Consider the following 9,904-nt stretch of genomic DNA (forward strand, 5'->3'; position numbering starts at 1 on the left):
CCACCTGGATATAGGAGTACTACCGGACTAAGGCACCCAGAAGGAAAACCCCTCCAGAGACAGGCCACCCTCCGGGCAGCCAGTCTTTCATACTCCAGAGAACGTGCCTTCACCAGGTCACCTAGGATGTTCCTACAAACTTCATCTGCACTTAGGATTTTGCTCTGCATCGAAACTAACACTCGTGCATTCCACGTGAAATACCTGACCACTACACTTAGTATGAATAAAGTGGTTCGGTCCCTTCTCCCAAGGTCTCCAAACGCTCCATAGGCCCACCCGGCATAGGATAGAGTAGCCAGCCATGGCCAACCAATGGAAGCTCCCACCCTGTTGTACACCTCTGTATTAAAGGGACAATGAAGAAGGAAGTGTTCCATGCTTTCCAGCATGTTAGCGCAAGCCTCACGGGGAGCAAATCCTGTCCTCGGAGCTCCTGTACTTCAAATTGCCCCTTACACACAGCTTACCTTGGAAGCAGCGCCAAGTCAAGTCCCAGTACTTCTTGGGGATCCTGCTAGAATTAAACAAACTCACCCCAACCTCCAGATCCCGCCGTGGGCAGTCCTTGAGGACCAATGGACTCTGAAAATGAGAAAGCAAGACCCTCCTATCGAGGAGTTTCCTCTGGAGGGACCTCACCTCCCACATTCCCAGATCCCACCGGTGGATCATTTTCAGAACCGGGGTAACATAAGCAGGGAGATGCCCATACAGTGTGCGAAGATCTTTCAATCTTCCCCCTGAAGATTGATGGCTGAAACCATCCCTTGCAGGATAATACCCATTGAGGAGCCCTCTCCTTCCAGAGGTTTGCCACGTTAACTTTCAAGAAGGTGTTCACTAGGAACACGACGGGGTTCACCATATCCAACCACCCTAGGCTCCTCATGCGGTAATTGACCTCCGGCTTGACTAGGTTCAGTCTATTCCCCCATAACATCTGGAAGAACAGACTGTAGACCCGTGTCCAGAGAGGCTTTGGCAAGACACAGACGCTGCCCAGGTAGATTAGCAAGGGGAGCAGGAAAGCTTTGCACAGGCCAACCCTTTCCCTCAGACTCAAAGACCAACCCTTCCATTGGTCCACTCTTTGGGCGACACCTTTGATTCTGCCTTCCCAGTTTTTCATGGGGTAATCACCCTGGCCGAATTCAGTGCCCAGGACTTTGGCGTGTTCTTGGGGTTCGGGGAGGGTGTCTGGAAGATCAAACCCGGGATCTCCGCCTCCCAGCCAGAGACTTTCACACTTATCCTGATTGACCTTGGACCCCGATGCCTCCGAGTAGCGCTCCTCTTCTGACATCACCACCATTGCCTCCTCTTGCGAATAAATAAAGACGGTGACATCATCCACGTAGGCAGGCCACTACCCTCAGGATAGCCTCCGGCGCCACCCTGCCCATCCGCACCCCTGCCAACGATCCACAATCGATCCTTCTGAGGAAGGGATCAATTGCAGAGGCATAAAGCAAAGGGCTAAGAGGACAGCCATGTCGGACACCAGATCCTACTCTGAAAGGTTGTCCAATCCACCTATTTGTTTCCCTTGACTTGACTTGGTGCAACAGCTCTCCAAGGTGTGATCACACCTTTTTAGATCCAGACTAACGAGCAGATCTAATTTGATGCAGGTGTTAGTTTTGGAAATGAAAATTTACAGGGTGATTCCATTTTTTCTTCCTCAGAATTGAGTGATTCCCTCTGCTTGGTCTGAAAAAAATTACTCTTACTGGGTACCACATTTTTCATCTTGATTTCCTTTAGTATTTCTTAAAGCCCTAAAGTTGCCATTTGAAATGACTTTAGTTTTGTGCCATGTCTGTGATCTGCTTTTTTTCAACAACATTAAACAACTGAATGAACATCCTCTGAGCCCAGTGGTTCCATAATTTTTGCCATGGGTTGTACAATGGAATCGTTTAAGAGGGCCGTTGTAGATCAGTTGCTGAAAACATCACCCTCAGATAATGCTGGTGGCAGAGGTACCAGCTCTTTTCAACACCAAGGGATAATGGGGAGAGACACGAACACCAGCTCCAACGGAGGTGGGGGGAAAATGTGCCCAAATTGGGCAATTTTCAATAAACCAGCAAAACAGCAAGGGCTATCTGTGCCTTTAAAAATGCCCAGGAGGGATAAGTTGCAGAACATGGTCAAGGGTTACTTTAAGTGACCATACGTGTGTCCTTTCTGACACTTCAGTTCCCTTTAATTATTGGGTGTCTAAGCTGAACACTTGGCCCGACCTCTCTTTATATGCCTTGGAGGTGCTGGCCTGCCTGGCTGCTAGTCTGGTGTCAGAGCGTGTTTTCATTTGCGCTGGGGCAATCATCACTGATAGGCGCACACGCCTCTCCACGGAAAATACAGAGAGACTTACTCTGATTAAATTCAACAAGGACTGGATATATCCACAGTTCGCAATCCCTCTAGATGAAAGCAAGCCAACCTAAATTCACCAAAAATGCAGATTCATGCTACTGCTGTTAAAGTCACCCCCTTCCATTAAAACAAGATTCCTTCCTGTGTCAACCATGACTCAGCCCATATGGCTAATCTTTTCAAACCCTATGCACATTGTACAGTGGACAAACCAGGACAGTATTCCTACTCCAGCGTAACTACTATTTGTGATTGGAGACCCTTGGGATGGTGGCTTCCTGTGTCAACCATGACTCAGCCCATTGGGCTAATTTTTACAAACCCTATGCACATTGTGCAGTGGACAAATCTGTAATGTACAGTGGTCCTACCAAACTAATATTTATCGTTGGAGGCCCTTGTCACAGGTTGTGCCACATTTTGACAGAGATAGGGGATACATATTCAATAGAAATTTACACTGACTGTTGATGACCGACTGATGGCCCTCTGAAAATTTGAATTGAGGGCCACAACTACTACAGTACTCCATCGTAGATAATGTTTGACACGGGAGGCCCTTGTCAAGGAATCTCCCTGCACTTATGACACAGCCCCCAGGAGTAATTTTTGGAAGTACGATGCACATTCTGCACTGGACCAAGTAGTACAATATCAAGAAGTCTTCTCTTCCTATATAATCTGGGGAATATTGACAATCAAAATCTCGGAGCCATTTGGAGAAGCTTCACCAACCCATCCTGGAGGGGAGCACCATAAATCCTTTGTCCATTGACTTGCACAAGTGATATATTTGAGCTCGTCATCCAGTTGACTAGTGCAGCTTTATTTTTCCGGTTCACTGAGTTCAGCCATACCTGTGCAGCTTTGTTTTTCCGGTTCACTGAGTTCAGCCATACCTGAGGATTGGAGGTCGTACTCACTGCTACCTTCTAGTACTCCATGTCTCTTGGCTTTTTTCTCTGTAGTCTCTGCCCCTAAATGAGTTAAATAATACAGTGAGGGCCCTACAATATGAGTAAGTGAGGGCACTCTCAGATGTACACGAGGGACCTCCAAAATCTCTAGAGGAGGGCACTTCAAAATGTATGTTACAGGGCCACACGAGGGCTCTCACAAAACTCAGCTTTCCTTGCCTACTGCAAGACCTCTGAACATTTGAATTTAGGGTCGCAGTATCACATGGTGGTGAAGGAGGAGGGTCAAGCCCAACGCTGCAATGGCCACATTGTAAACTGCTATTGAATATGTATTCCACTATCTGAGTGTCAATGATGGAGGGACCGCCCAAATGTCTAAGGAACAGCTGTCCCTCCAAAACGCATGTTACAGAGCCACCTGAGGCCTCTCAAAGGATCAACATACCTACTAGTACGTTCTAGATGTGCTTGTAAAGTGCTGGGGAATAGCGAACTGAAAAATGATGTATGACAGAGGGACCTTCAAAATGAATAAGTCAAGGCCTTCCCAATTGTAAAAAGTGACAAAAAAAAGCCACAGCAGTATGTGTGAACAAAGGCTAAAATGGATATTGTTTGGTTTCTCTGGTTTATTTAGCCTTATATACAAGTGATTGTGCAGGAAAAACTGTTTCTTAACCTTTTTGGCCTGATAAATGCAATTTAGGTTAGGTTTGGTAGTTGTTCTTGTGTGTCTGTAAAAGTGGCATAATACTGCGACAAACTTATTCCCAGAAACCATATGTGAGTCAGAAATGCATGCAGGCTCATTCTCCAGGCTCTTCCCATTCTGTTTCATCACTTTCCCATCCATTTGAGCCTTTTCCTCAGGCCCCCAGACCTCTTTTTAGGGTCCAGCAGAAAGTAACTCGCATTTCCCATTGACTTACATTGTACTCGCTATTCGGAACGAATACGCGAATATTACAAAGTACTCTTTACGAGTATAGCGATTACGAATATTACGGTACTCGCTCATCACTACTGATCATAGATGTGACTTCTCCATTTGTCTGTGACTTGTACAATATTTCTTTCAGGGTGAAGATCTGACCCATATTAATACTACAGAGACATATGTGAGGGGTGATGAGCGGTGTAAAGAGGAGATTCCTAAAGATAACCGTCCAGGTGAGTAGTAACCACTAAATGCAGAGAAGTCACAGATTCTTCTCAGTCACAGGCTGTGGCTGGTTTACCAGTCAAGTAGTCCAGCTGTATCACGATCGTGTGATCACCATTTTGCATCTAGACCAAAACATTGTCCTCCACCAAAAACTGTTCAAATGACTTTGGACATTGAAACTCCTCAAATGACTTTGGACATTGAAACTCCTTTTCTATAGAACTTACAACCTGGAAGATCCAACTACCAACTGAAATTAGAAGATCCTGACTCTTACCTGTCCAGATCTGTAAACTACCAATCCAAATGACAGCACATGTAGAAAGTGCTGACAAGTTAGAAAATCACTTGAAGAAAAATATTATGATGGATCTGTAAGAGAAAGCGGAGGGTAATGATGCTGTTGGCTTCCTAGATCCCTGATATCTTATTGGATGAATCTACCTTCTCTCCCTTCTGTGCTACTGAATGTGCTCATATGGTCCCTACAAGACCAGGTCCAGTCTTTATGACCAAACCTCGCTTTTATGATCGGCAACATTAAACGTGCAGTGAGGGCCTAGTGTGAATATCTGTATAATAACAACGGAGTTTCCCTTTACCCTGACTTTTCAATTTCTTTTTAAACCAAATAACTTCAAATAGATAAAGTATACAAAAAACATTACACCTGTGCCATGATATATCTCTAAGCTGTGAGTGGCTGATGGCTGTAATATACATTTATTCACGCCTGCAGGAGATATGTTGGCATGACTCAAGCCCTGGTTTCATGGATTCACTCCATGTCATAAATTATATTATCGATCGTAAAGAATTTAGATACAATTTATCCTGAAATGGGGGCACTAATACTTTCTCTACTCTTCTGGTCAGGACTCATAGTAGCTCCAACGGTCTACCATAAATAAGTGCAACTCTGGTTTAGTGTTGGAGTTCTCCCCTTCCCCCCCCTCCCCAAACATACATTCTTGTTGAGGATATAACGTGTTTTTCTATTGTCTTTTTTTTTTTACAGGTTAATTCTGTATGATAGTTTGATTGTGGTGGGATCGGCCTGCCTCACTTAACTCTGTAATTCCCTGGTAGTCTTTCAAAAAAGGTCTCCATTGTCTCTTCCAAATGCCCGAGTTCTAAATTTAAGACACCTCAGCTCTGCACTATTATAAAATGTTCTTATTAAATGTATATTTCTTTTTGAGACTTATTTGACAGAAAATATTGGCCCTTACTATAGTTTAAATTGCCAGGAGCTACCAAGAAGCATACTCTAATTAGCCCAGAGAGGTTTCACCACTAGTTACTCTCTCTCTCTTTTGTTTTTTGATCTTTTCATTAGATGTGTTATTGTTTATAGTCAAAGTTTTGCCCATCACCCTTTAACCCCTCTACATGGATCTGTACGTACACAAAGACCCCTAGGATTGGACTTAGTGTTGCCTGCTGTTCTGTGGTGTGAGATGACAAGAAGAATAGTCAGGTAGCCGGATCAGAGCCAGGAGGGCAGAGAAAATACAAAATCAGAAGACACAATAGTAGTCAGTAAACTGGCTGGGATCACAAGAAGAAACTAAGAAGAAAATACACAACACGATAGCTGAACACAGAGGACTTAACCAGTGGAGAACAAGGCTATATCGGGCAGCTTCCGGCATTATGCATGAGCTTTAGTAGGGTGTGGTGCTTTCCATTTGAGTTAAGTAGGGAGTATATTTCACTTTAGAAGAGTGGATATTTCTGGATTGGTTTATGGAAGCCATGTTGCTTTTCAAGAGTTTTTGAGCCACTAATGATGTGGAAACCTCTGTTTTTCCATTGACAGACGATGGACCTGAGTGGAGGCTTGTTTTTTTGTGATATGAGTAGAAATTTTTATTGGTATCATTTTCGCATATTTCATATTTGGGAGGCAGAATGAACAAACAGTTGAACACCAAACTCTAATGGTTCATGCTATGAGGTTTTCTATTAGACTGTCAACTGTCATTGTCTTGGTGAATAATTTAATATTTTTACATAACTTGCCATTTGTACCAACAGTTTAAGTAGAAATGTTCAAAAATATAAATTTCAAGAATATTTTATTCAAATATATTTTTTTTTACTTAGCAGATGACTGTACTAGGAGATCAGTGGGACAGCTGACATCTTCAATTTTCAAAACAGATGAGCTTGAGATCTCACAGGATAAAATTGAAGTGAATGCTATTACTCCAAATATACCATCATCCCTTTACAGCAAAGATGTGTCATCTGATCCTTTGAAACAGGTCCTATCTTCTGATTCATTACCAACTACTAAGGAAAATCAAAGTCACAAAATAAGCATTAAAAAACTAACTGCTCCCAAAGCTAAGAAGCGATTTGCACGGTCTGAATATGGAAATAGTTTTCCCCTCAAAAAGTTTTTTCTTAAACATCAAAAAATTCACACAGCAAAGAATAGATTTTCTTGTTTCAAGTGTATGAAATGTTTTAACAAGAAAGCGAGTCTTCTTAGTCACCAAAGAACTCACACAGGAGAGAAGCCTTTTTCATGTTCAGAATGTGGGAAATGTTTTACACTGAAACCAAATTTTGTTACTCACCAGAGAACTCACACAGGAGAGAAGCCTTTTTCATGTTCAGAATGTGGGAAATATTTTACAGAGAAATCAAGCCTTATCAAACATCAGAGAATTCACACAGGGGAGAAGCCTTTTTCATGTTCAGAATGTGGGAAATATTTTACAGAGAAATCAAGTCTTATCAAACATCAGAGAATTCACACAGGGGAGAAGCCATTTTCATGTTCAGAATGTGGGAAATGTTTTAACCAGAAATCAGATCTTGTTACACATCAGAGAAATCACACAGGGGAGAAGCCTTTTTCATGTTCAGAATGTGGGAAATGTTTTTTCCGGAAAGCACATCTTGATAGACATCAGAGAATTCACACAGGGGAGAAGGCTTTTTCCTGTTCAGAATGTGGGAAATGTTTTTTCCAGAAAGCGAATCTTGATAGACATCAGAGAACTCACACAGGGGAGAAGGCTTTTTCATGTTCAGAATGTGGGAAATGTTTTAACCAGAAATCAGATCTTGTTACACATCAGAGAACTCACACAGGGGAGAAGCCTTTTTCCTGTTCAGAATGTGGGAAATGTTTTAACCAGAAATCAGAACTTGTTACACATCAGAGAACTCACACAGGGGAGAAGCCTTTTTCATGTTCAGAATGTGGGAAATGTTTTTTCCAGAAAGCGCATCTTGATAGACATCAGAGAATTCACACTGGGGAGAAGGCTTTTTCCTGTTCAGAATGTGGGAAATGTTTTTTCCAGAAAGCGCATCTTGATAGACATCAGAAAACTCACACAGGGTAGAAGGCTTTTTCATGTTCTGAATGTGGGAAATGTTTTAACCAGAAATCAGATCTTGTTACACATCAGAGAACTCACACAGGGGAGAAGCCTTTTTCCTGTTCAGAATGTAGGAAATATTTTACAGTGAAATCAAATCTTGTTAAGCACCAGAGAACTCACACAGGAGAGAAGCCTTTTTCATGCTCAGAATGTGGGAAATGTTTTAACCAGAAATCAGATCTTGTTACACATCAGAGAATTTACACAGGGGAGAAGGCTTTTTCATGTTCAGAATGTGGGAAATGTTTTACAGTGAAATCAAATCTTGTTAAGCACCAGAGAACTCACACAGGAGAGAAGCCTTTTTCATGTTCAGAATGTGGGAAATGTTTTAACCCGAAATCAGATCTTGTTACACATCAGAGAATTTACACAGGGGAGAAGGCTTTTTCATGTTCAGAATGTGGGAAATGATTTTTCTGGAAAGCGCATTTTGTTACACATCACAGAACTCACACCGGGAAGATGCCTTTTTCATGTTCAGAATATGGGAAATGTTTTAACAACAAATCGGCTCTTGCTAGACATCAGATAATTCACTCAGGAGAAAAGGCTTTTTCATGTACAGAATGTGAGAAATGTTTTAACCAGAAATCAAATCTTCTTAGTCACCAGAGAACTCACACAGGGGAAAAGCCTTTTTCCTGTTCAGAATGTGGGAAATGTTTTAACTGGAAAGCGCATCTTGATGGACATCAGAGAAGTCACAGAGGGGAGAAGCCTTTTTTATATCCTTAATGTGGAAAATGTTTTACTTGAAAAGACACACTTTTAGCCAGAAAAAATCTTGCTAATAAATGAGTGCGTCCTATAGACTGGAGGTAGCTTCCTGTGACCGAGAACAATGAGACGGTGTCCTTCCTGATCAGTGAGAGAACTGCTCTCTCCTCCAGCCCCACACTTATCTGACTGGTGCATTGGAGAGGAAGGTACCAGGACCTGTACAGAGGCTGCACGTCCTGACTGAGCAGCTGAAGAACCTAGCTCAATGACCTTTCAGATTATGTAACACTGTTTTACATATTTTTAAAAGTTGTCAGGTTCCGCTATGAACTGAGCCATTTCTTTAATGAGTTTGACCTCCTGAATTCAAATTGAACAATTGAGTTTTCCTTTTACTTCTACATATAATTAATGATAAAAGTTTCAGTACTTTGAAACATTATTATTCTTGTAAATATAGAGATGCAGAATATTTTGTTATGCCACTTTTCTGATATTTATTTAGAGAAAACTTAGAAAAATTCAAATAACTAAAACCTGTCTAAACCTTATTGCGAATTTTGAACAGTTACAGAAATTGCACTACAAAATTAGTCCTCATTCAGTGACAACTGTTTTTTGCTTGTTTCTTGTACTCCTGTATTGGATCATCTATTAAAATTATGTAATCTGCAAGCATTGATGGATTTCCTTTTTCCTTGATATCTCTTCTCCATAGCTGCAATATCTTGGTTACATCTCTCACCATCCTTGTCTCTCACTACTCCACAGTTTGGTGTAAGAAAGGTCTAGAATGTAAGAAATTAATCATTAAGGACATGTTACAGCCAAGATCCTTATATGTTTTGAGGAGAAATAACACCAACTCTTCATAGTTTCTGTATCTGCCCTTGAGTTTCCCAAAACGTTAGTTACCACAAATGCAAATCTAGACCATACAGCCTTTTCCTTGCCCTGCAACAACTGAAGAAACTCCTCATCTTGAAAAAACTTACAAATCTGAAGTCCAATAAAGACTCCTTTTATATTTGCTTCACTTAACCTTGGAAAGTTATCAATCAGATGCATGAATGCTTTTACATTTTTATCCATAGCCTTTTCAAAGTTCTTCATTAGGCCCACCTTAATAAGATTTTGTTACCACCATTGCCTAGGTGGGTCCTCAATTTCTGGATGCAGGACAGTTTACTCCCTTTCTGAAGTGAATGTCAGAGAGGCCAGTCCCTTTTTTTTGTAGCAATATTCTCTTGCATGACTATCCCACTTACACGGAAAGCAGCAGTACTTTCATGCAACAACCCTGATGA

At 41.7% G+C, this 9,904-nt stretch overlaps 1 pseudogene; it reads left to right on the plus strand.

The window, feature by feature from the left end:
• LOC141215266 (uncharacterized) overlaps positions 1–9,245 on the plus strand; it is a 30,761-nt pseudogene extending 21,516 nt beyond the window's left edge.
• Positions 9,246–9,904: the final 659 nt, after the last annotated feature.

This window comes from Phyllobates terribilis, unplaced genomic scaffold (assembly GCF_046119375.1).
Source record: "Phyllobates terribilis strain yellow unplaced genomic scaffold, ASM4611937v1 Scaffold_235__1_contigs__length_3068650, whole genome shotgun sequence".
Lineage (NCBI taxonomy): Eukaryota > Metazoa > Chordata > Amphibia > Anura > Dendrobatidae > Phyllobates > Phyllobates terribilis.